Consider the following 9,708-nt stretch of genomic DNA (forward strand, 5'->3'; position numbering starts at 1 on the left):
CGCCGTCGCCTGCCGCTGGCCTCGCCTCCCCCGGGCCGCCGCGCCTCCTCTCCCTCCTTCCCCGTCGCCGGCCAGGAGTTCCGGCCCCGATCCGATCTGGATCGAGCCAGCGGTACCCCGTTGACTTCTTCGTCCCCCCTTTTTTCTTCGAAGTCCTGGAATCTTATCAGTATATGCACTTGTTCCCGATGCCGTAACTTCTTGCATGTAGCTCCGATTCGCGCGTGTAATATGTCAATTTGTTCGCCTCGTGATGCTCTACATTTTGTTCAATTGCACCATGTTCATTAGAGGTCATCTTCATGCCCAAATCTTCGTTGGAAGAGGGCTAGTTGCTGTTATTCTCTGGTTCTTATCAGAACTTGGAGATTTGTCATTTTTGTATCATTTATTCTATGCATCTTTTGAGCATGAGCTCTATATGTGTTTTGAAGTATGCCATGCCATCTTTCCAGTGGTGTAGTCCATGTATTTTTGTGATCTCTGTGGTGACTAGCACAAGCATGCAAAGTAGGCCCCGTAATAATTCTGATTTCAGGGACTTAGTGATTTCTCCAAGTCCTTGTCTGCTGTAATTTTGTTGCCATGTAAACTTGATGCTACAGAGAGATCCATGCATATTTTGGAGATGTTCAGTAAGGCTGTTTTGTAGCTATAGTTGTAATTGATCCATTCCTGCAATTGTTTGCAATTTTAGAGTACCGTAGCATGACTCAATCTTGCTCTACTTTTGCTATAAAATATTTCTGGCAGATTCTTAACATGACATGCATTTTTGCCAAGCTTATTGTAGTTGATCCATACATGCTATGCTATCTTTCTGTAGGTATGCTTGGTTTGTAGTGCATTGCTCTTTAGTGAGTGCATCAAACTCACAAAGAGGTCTACATATTAATATTTCTGTCATGCTCTGTTTTCTGTTAAGTCTGAAACCTGATAACGAAACTTGCTATGTTTACATGCTTGCCATCATATCTTCTGGTCCTTTTTGGCTTATGGTCATTAAGGGACTTCTGTCATGTGAATTTAGTAGAACACTACCATGCCTTGTTTTGCTATGTTAAGTTCCTGTAGCATGTTGATTTCGAGCTCTGAACATTGCTACCTGATGCTGTTTTCTGCCATGTCCAGTTTTTCACCAAGTCTGTGAACCTGTAATCTTTTGCACTTTTGCCATGCTTGTTTGAGCTTGATATGTTGTGAACTAGCCGTAGCTCAGTGTTCATCTTTTGTCAAGCATCTCCTGTAGATTACTGCCATGTGCTTTGTTGATATGTTGGGGTGCTGTAGCATTGTTGTTTGTCGCATTTTAAGTGCTATCATGCTGTTAATCGCAGATTAGTGTCATTCTTGTTTTGCTTGCCATGTGCAAACCGTGCATCCGATTCCGGTGATCTTTATATCGATTTCGACCGAAATCATCTCATCTTTCCAGTGGCATGCTTGGTTTGCCAAGTTACTGCCATGTTCGTCTTTTTCCTTCCGGAGCACGCATATGCATCGCATATCATATCTTGCATATCATACATGTTTTGCATCATGTTGCTTGCGCATTTCTCGTTGTTGATTGTGGTTCCGTTTGTTGTGTTCTTGTCTTGGGTAGAGCCGGGAGACGAGTTCGTGAACGAGGAACCTGTCGAGTACGCTTACGAGGATCAAGCTTTCGACAACTCTGAGAATCTTGCAGGCAAGATGACCACCCCTCGAAATCACTTCTATCTTTGCTATGCTAGTTGTTCGCTCTATTGCCATGCTCCGCTACCTATCACTTGCTATATCATGTCTCCCATTTTGCCATGTCAGCCCTAACCATCCTTTCCTCGCAGACCGTTGTTTGGCTAAGTTACCGCTTTTGCTCAGCCCCTCTTATAGCGTTGCTAGTTGCAGGTGAAGTTGAAGTTTGTTCCATGTCGGAACATGGATATGTTGGGATATCACAATATCTCTTATTTAATTAATGCATCTATATATTTTGGTAAAGGGTGGAAGGCTCGGCCTTATGCCTGGTGTTTTGTTCCACTCTTGCCGCCCTAGTTACTGTTAAACCGGGATTATGTTCCTTGAGTTTGCGTTCCTTACGCGGTCGGGTGATTTATGGGACCCCCTTGACAGTTCGCCTTGAATAAAACTCCTCCAGCAAGGCCCAACCTTGGTTTTACCATTTGCGACCTATACCTTTTTTCCCCGGGTTTTCTAGAGCCCGAGGGTCATCTTTATTTTAAACCCCCGGGCCAGTGCTCCTCTGAGTATTGGTCCAAATCTTTCACTCGCCGGTGGCCACCAGGGGCAACTCTGGTCTGGCCTATCGGAAGCTTGGACAATCCGGTGTGCCTTGAGAACGAGATATGTGCAGCTCCTATCGGGATTTGTCGGCACATTCGGGAGGCTTTGCTGGTCTTGTTTTACCATTGTCGAGATGTCTTGTAAACCGGGATTCCGAGACTGATCGGGTCTTTCTGGGAGAAGGTTTATCCTTCGTTGACCGTGAGAGCTTATGATGGGCTAAGTTGGGACACCCCTGCAGGGTATTATCTTTCGAAAGCCGTGCCCGCGGTTATGAGGCAGATGGGAATTTGTTAATGTCCGGTTGTAGATAACTTGTCACTTGACCCAATTAAAATACACCAAGTGCGTGTGTAACCGTGATGGTCTCTTCTCGGCGGAGTCCGGGAAGTGAACACGGTCTGAGTTATGTATGACGTAAGTAGGTGTTTAGGACCTCTTCTTGGTCATTGCTAGATGACGACCGCTCCATTGCTTCTCTTCTCGCTCTCTTTTGCGCAGTTAGCCACCATATATGCTTTTGCCGCTGCAGCTCCACCTCTTTGCACCATCCTTTCCTACAAGCTTAAATAGTCTTGATCTCGCGGGTGTGAGATTGCTGAGTCCCCGTGACTCACAGATTCTACCAAAACAGTTGCAGGTGCCGACGATGCCAGTGCAGACGATGGCGTCGATCTCAAGTGGGAGTTCGACGAGGAACATGGTCGTTACTATGTGTCTTTTCCTGATGATCAGTAGTGGAGCCCAGTTGGGACGATCGGGGTTCTAGCATTTGGGGTTATCTTCTTTTCATCTGGATTTTGACCGTAGTCGTTCTATATGATTGTATTTTGGATGATGTATGATGATATTTATGTATTGTGTGAAGTGGCGATTGTAAGCCAACTCTTTATCCCATTCTTGTTCATTACATGGGATTGTGTGAAGATGACCCTTCTTGCGACAAAACCACTATGCGGTTATGCCTCTAAGTCGTGCCTCGACACGTGGGAGATATAGCCGCATCGTGGGCGTTACAAGGTTGTATCAGAGCCATCCCCGACTTAGGAGCCCCCCTGCTTGATCGAATCGCTGGCGTTGTTGAGTCTAGAACAAAAATGTTTTGAGTCTTAGGATTATATATATCGGAGAGTAGGATTCTTTTTACTCCTCAGTCCCTTCGTCGCTCTGGTGAGGTCTCCTGACGTAGAAGTTTTGACTACTCTCTCCTCAAATTTCACTAAAAAAAAATTTAGGATCACGCGGGTATCTTGGAATCATTCCGATCGATTTGTGACGAGAACATTGTTCTTGGTGCCTCCTGTCATTTAGGGGTTGTGGCAGTGTCCCGGGGAGTTGAGCTCCGAGGTGTTGTCGTCTCAATTTTATCGTTGCAGTTCTGGAATACCTGAGTTTCGCCGACATCGAAATCTCTTTTATGCAGTTGTTGGTGAGATCACCTCGACGCCACCCAGTACTGGGGCGGGAGTTCGGGAGTATTGCCATAACTTGTATAACGGATGTTTTTTGAAGGTTGAGGTAAACGATTTCCGAAGATTTCTTGGTTATGTGTTGACGGATGGATACAGCTGGATCTAGGGATTGCTAGTTTGGGTGATATATATTTGTGTCCCCTGTATCCCCTACACCAGATTGCATAACCAGAAAGTTTCGGGAGTTTGTAAGTGGGAATTCAAGTAGCCTTAGGATATCTTTCCGACAGACGCATGATATGAGATTGGTGTTCGACGTCTAGTGGTCCGCCAGTATACGGTTGATTTTAAAGTGGTCTCGTTGTGTCTTAAAGAGTCCATGGCTTTGCCGACTCGGGGACACTTCGTATGTCATGTGCACAGCCTTGTACATGATGGTGTTGTACGATTGAGCCCGTGTGGGCCCCACCACGAAAACTTCGGATGAAATATCTATCATATGTTTGTTCCGGCTTATTCTGCAAGCCAATACTTTGTTTTATTTTGTATTGTGGTATTCGAGTTACTTCGAATTCATATGATCATTCCATATCTTTTTCAAGTGGCTTCTCAACTTATGGAAGTGTGATGATTTACTACGGAATTCATTCGTTCATCTTCGTTCGAATGTTTATTGTGAAGACTATATGTTGCATTTTCTGTCCGTTGATTCTACTTATCTTTTTGTCTATCAAGATGCTAACGGATGTCACCCTCTTCAGGATGGCTCCGCCAACGCGCCAGAATCCGGATCGCAATGAAGGGAGTCAAGCGAACCCTCCGCCACCACCTCCACCTCCGGAGGCATGGCAAGCAATCATGGCAGCCACCAACGCCAATGCTCAGATGATTCTGCAACTCTTGCAAGAACGTACTCAAGGGCAAGGCAATCAAGGCAATCAAGGTCAAGGCAACAATCAGTTTCACTTTGCCACTCTCAACCAGTTTCTCACAAATCAGCCCAAGTCTTTCAGCTACTGTGCCGAGGCCACGGATGCCGATGATTGGCTCGTGGACATCAACAAGCATTTTGAATGTAGCAATGTCAGGCCTGAGGACTATGTCAAGTTCGCTTCTTTCCAGCTCAAGCACCAAGCTGCTGATTGGTATCAACAATACAAAGATTCCAGAGGAGGTCGTGTGATCACTTGGACTGATTCTGTCGGGACTTCAAAGCGCACCACATTCCACAAAGTGTTGTTGAGAGCAAGCGTGAGGAGTTCCGCAATCTCAAGCAAGGAAACATGTCTGTGTATCAATACAACATTCAGTTTCAGAAACTTGCTCGCTTCGCTAAACAAGACGTTCCTGATGAGAAGAGTATGATCTATCACTTCAGAGGTGGCCTTAAAGAGGATCTGCAGTTAGCTCTCGTTCTTGTTGAGCCTACTCACTTTGATCAATTCTACAATATGGCACTGAAGCAAGAGGCTGCTCAGCTCAAGTGTGAGGCTTCTAAGAAGAGAGTCAGAGAAGCAGTTCAGTCTTCTTCTTCCTCACTTGTGACAGCTAAGCAACAGAAGTTCTGGTTGCCTCCTCCTCCTCCGTTTCGTCAGCCTTACCAGCAGAAGAACAAAGGTGGCCATGGTTCTTCCAACTCTTCCAACTCTGGCTATCAGAACAAGTCTCAGAATCAAGCTCCAAAGTCCAATGCTCGTTATCACCGTCCACTCTCAGAGGTGACTTGCAACAAATGTCAGCAGAAAGGTCACTATGCTAACAAGTGCTTCAACCAGAGGCGTCTTCCTCCTCCTCCTCCTGTGAGATCTTCCAGCAATGCAGTGGTCAAGCATAATCCAAAGTTTGCAAAGGTGAACATGATGAATGCAGCTCAAGCGGAGGAATCTACTGATGTGATAATGGGTAATCTTCCTGTTAATGATATTCCTGCAAAAGTTCTTTTTGACACTGGTGCATCGCTTTCTTTCATATCAAGACCTTTTGCATCCAAGCATGAATTGCATTTCCAAGGATTGCCTAGGCCGTTAGCAGTTGTCTCTCCGGGCAAATGCATGAATGCAAGTTCCATGGTTCCGAATGTTACCATCAAGATGGGCGACTATAGATTTCAGTCTTCTCCAATTGTTCTTGGTGACTCGGATATTGATCTTATTCTCGGGATGGACTGGCTTTCTAAGCACAAGGCTAAACTTGATTGTGCTGCCAGGGAAATTCAATTGACACACTCGTCTGAGGATGTGATTATTTTTGCCGCTCGTGATGAAACCATTCGGTTTTTCTCTCTCAATGAGAAGGGTGAATTGGATGCCATCTCTCAAATTCCAGTCGTTTGCGAGTATCAAGATGTCTTTCCAGAAGAGCTTCCGGGTATGCCTCCGCACCGGCCAGTTGAGTTCGTTATCGAACTAGAGCCTGGTACTGTACCTGTTTGCAAGCGTCCATACAAGCTTGGACCTAACGAGCTGAAGGAATTGAAGAAGCAGCTCGATGAACAAGAACGTCTGGGTTTGATCAGACCGAGTTCTTCTCCATGGGGTTGTGGTGTTCTTTTTGTCAAGAAGAAGGATGGCACGGACCGACTTTGTGTCGACTACCGTCCATTGAACAAGAAGACAATCAAGAACAAGTATCCACTTCCCAACATCAATGAGCTATTTGAGCAACTCAAAGGGGCTAAAGTATTCTCGAAGCTTGACCTTCGTATGGGTTATCATCAGATTCGCATTCGTGAAGAAGATATTCCCAAGACAGCATTCAGAACAAGCTTTGGTTCTTATGAATATACTGTCGTGTCTTTCGGTCTTGTCAATGCTCCTCCAGTGTTCTCTCGGATGATGAATTTCATTTTCAACCCCTATACCAATGAATTCGTTCTGGTGTATCTCGATGATATCTTGGTCTTCTCCAAGAATAAGCAGGATCATGCCAAACATTTGCGATTGGTGCTCGACAAGCTCAGAGAGTATCAATTCTATGCGAAGTTCTCCAAATGTGAGTTTTGGCTTGATGAAGTTCTTTTCCTTGGTCACATCATCTCTGCCAAAGGCATCGCTGTTAACCCCGAGAAGGTGTCCGCAGTTCTGGATTGGGAACCTCCTCAAAATGTCAAGCAGCTCCGCAGTTTTCTGGGTCTTGCAAGCTATTGCCGAAGATTCGTTGAGAATTTCTCCAAGATTGCAAAGCCTCTTTCTAATCTCCTTCAGAAGCATGTGAAGTATGTCTGGTCTCCTGAGTGTGACGTTGCTTTCAACACTCTCAAAGAGAAACTAGTCACAGCTCCTGTCTTGACTCCTCCTGATGAATCCAAGCCGTATGAAGTTTTCTGTGATGCTTCTCTCCAAGGTCTCGGTGTTGTGTTAATGCAAGAGAAGAAAGTTGTGGCTTATACTTCTCGGCAGTTGAAGCCCAACGAGAAGAACTACCCCACTCATGATCTTGAGTTGGCGGCAGTTGTCCATGCATTGATTACGTGGAGACATCTCTTGTTGGGAAGACAAGTGGACATTTTCACTGATCACAAGAGTCTCAAGTATATCTTCACTCAGCCCAACCTCAACCTCAGGCAGACTCGATGGGTCGAGATGATTCAAGAGTACAATCCGAGTATCGAATATACTCCAGGCAAGGCTAATGTCATTGCAGATGCTTTAAGCAGGAAAGCTTATTGCAACAGCTTAATTCTCAAGCCTTTCCAGCCGGATCTTTGTGAAGCTTTCCGCAAGCTTTATCTCCAAGTTGTTCCTCAAGACTTTCTTGCCAACCTCATAGTATCTCCTACTTTGGAAGATCAAATTCGTGAGGCACAACTCCTTGATGCCATGGTGAAGAAGGTGAAACGTGGTATCGACAAGGGTCTTTCCAAATACAAGTGCTATCGCATTGATGACAGAAACACTTTGTTCTTCGAGGACCGGATTGTTGTTCCGAAAGGTGATCTAAGGAAAGTCATAATGAACGAAGCGCACAATTTTCTCATGTCCATTCATCCTGGAAGTACGAAGATGTATCATGACCTCAAGCAGTCGTATTGGTGGACTCGAATGAAGCGAGAAATTGCTCAATTCGTGAATGAATGTGATGTCTGCCGAAGAGTGAAAGCAGAACACCAACGACCAGCTGGTCTCCTCCAACCTCTTGCTATCCCAGAATGGAAGTTTGATCATATCGAAATGGACTTCGTGACTGGATTTCCAAAGTCCAAGCGCGGAAATGATGCTATCTTCGTTGTCATTGACAAGCTTTCTAAAGTGGCTCATTTCCTTCCTATCAAAGAATCCATCACAGCAGCTCAGCTGGCAGAGCTCTACACCTCCAGAATTGTCTCTTTGCACAGCATTCCACAATTGATTTCTTCTGATCGTGGAAGCATCTTCACCTCTAAGTTCTGGGACTCCTTCCAGAAGGCCATGGGCACAAACATTCGCTTCAGCACAGCTTTCCATCCTCAAACTAGTGGCCAAGTCGAGCGAGTCAATCAAATTCTTGAAGATATGCTCAGGGCTTGTGTCATTTCCTTTGGCATGAAATGGGAAGATTGTCTTCCATATGCTGAATTCTCCTACAACAACAGCTTCCAAGCGAGTTCGGGCAAGGCCCCATTCGAGATTCTCTATGGCAGAAAGTGCCGTACTCCTCTCAATTGGTCAGAGACTGGTGAACGCCAACTTCTTGGCAATGACTTAATCACTGAAGCTGAAGAAATGTGTAAAGTCATCCGTGATAATCTCAAAGCCGCGCAATCGCGCCAGAAGAGTTACTATGATAGTAAGCATCGTGATTTGGCTTTCGAGATCGGAGACCATGTCTACCTCCGCGTCTCTCCAATGAAAGGCACTCGTCGCTTCGGTATCAAAGGGAAGCTTGCCCCTAGATACGTGGGTCCTTTCAAGATCATTGGTAAAAGAGGCGACCTCGCCTATCAACTTGAGCTTCCTTCCAACTTCGCGAACGTGCACGATGTGTTCCACGTGTCACAGCTCCGCAAGTGCTTCAAGACGCCTGAGCGCACTATCGACTTCGAAGAGATTGACCTCCAAGAAGATTTGTCTTATCATGAGCACCCCGTTGCTATTCTTGAAGAAACTGAGCGCAAGACTCGCAACAAGTCAATCAAATTCCTCAAAGTGAAGTGGTCGCACCATTCCGACCGGGAAGCCACCTGGGAACGCGAGGACCATCTCCGTTCCGAATATCCGGAGTTCTTTCAGTCCTAGATCTCAGGACGAGATCCTCTCGTAGTGGTGGAGTGTTGTAACACCCCGCATGTAACTTGCCATATTTGTAACTCCGACTCTTGCCATTTCCGGCTATGTGATATGTTTTTCCCTCCGTTGTCGGGTTTTGTCTTTCGTTTCGTATTTTGTCATGTCATGCATTTTCATATCATGTCATCATGTGCATTGCATTTGCATACGTGTTCGTCTCATGCATCTGAGCATTTTCCCCGTTGTCCGTTTTCCAATCCGGCGCTCCTATCTCCTCCGGTGCACCCCTCTTGTTTTCTTTCGTGTGCGTGTGTCAAACTTTCTCGGAATGGACCGAGGCTTGTCAAGTGGTCTTAATATACCACCCGGAGACTACCGGTCAAGTTTCGTTCCATTCGGAGGTCGTTTGGTACTCCAACGGTTAACCGGACATCCGCAAAGTCCATTTGAGTGTCCAGCAAAAAACCCCTCCAAAACCAGCCCAAAACCCACCAAACTCTCTTCCATGCTCTAGGTCGTTCGATCACGATCGTGTGGGCGAAAACCGCACCTCATTTGGAGTCTCCTAGCTCCCTCTACCTATTTATAAGTGGGCATCCCAAAAACGAAATTGCAGTCGAAACCCTAAATTTTTCCCTCCGCGCCGCCGGACGCGTCCGCCGTCGGCCGGACACGTCCGCCGCCGCAACCGACGAATCGTGGCGCGCCACGTCGCCGCCGGGTCCTCCCGCCGCCGCCGGCCCGCAGGCCCGTCCCCGGCCCCCTCGGCCCGCTACGCCGCGCCCGCGCCCCGTCCGCCGCCTCCCCGC

The sequence above is a fragment of the Triticum aestivum genome, chromosome 3D (assembly GCF_018294505.1).
Source record: "Triticum aestivum cultivar Chinese Spring chromosome 3D, IWGSC CS RefSeq v2.1, whole genome shotgun sequence".
Taxonomy (NCBI): domain Eukaryota; kingdom Viridiplantae; phylum Streptophyta; class Magnoliopsida; order Poales; family Poaceae; genus Triticum; species Triticum aestivum.